Genomic DNA, 715 nt, shown 5'->3' with positions numbered 1-715 from the left:
GCAGCTGTGGTTGTTGTTGGTGCAGCTGTGGTTGTTGTTCGAGTGGCTGTGGTGGTTGTTGGAGCAGATGTGGTTGTTGTTTTTGCAGGTGTAGTTGTCGTTGGAACAGCTGCTGTTGTTGGAGCAGATGTGGTTGTTGTTGGTGCAGCTGTAGTTGTTGTTGGAACAGCTGTTGTTGTTGTTGTTGGCGTTTCCGTGGTTGTTGTTTTAGCAGCTATGGTTGTTGTTGGTGCTGGTGTAGTTGTTGGAGCCGCTGTAGTTGTTGTTGGAGCAGCTGTGGTTGTTGTTGGTGCAGGTGTAGTTGTTGGAGCCATGGTGGTTGTTGTTGGAGAAGATGTTGTTGTTGTTGGTGAAGGTGTAGTTGTTGGAGCCGCTGTGGTTGTTGTTGGAGCAGCTGTGATTGTTGTTGGAGCAGCTGTGGTTGTTGTTGGAGCAGCTTTGATTGTTGTTGGAGCAGCTGTGGTTGTTGTTGTAGCAGCTGTGGTTGTTGTTGGAGCCTCTGTTGTTGTTGTTGGAGCAGCTGTGATTGTGGTAGGTGCAGGTGTAGTTGTTGTTGGAGACGATGTGGTTGTTGTTGGAGCAGCTGTGGTTGTTTTTGGTCGAGCTGTGCTTGTTGTTGGAACAACTGTTGTTGTTGTTGGAGCTGTTGTGGTTGTTGTTGGAGCCACTGTGGTTGTTGTTGGTGCAGCTGTGGTTGTTGTTGATACAGGTGTAG

The sequence above is a fragment of the Poecilia reticulata genome, linkage group LG11, assembly GCF_000633615.1.
Source record: "Poecilia reticulata strain Guanapo linkage group LG11, Guppy_female_1.0+MT, whole genome shotgun sequence".
Lineage (NCBI taxonomy): Eukaryota > Metazoa > Chordata > Actinopteri > Cyprinodontiformes > Poeciliidae > Poecilia > Poecilia reticulata.
Note: the sequence above shows the minus strand (reverse complement) of the source record.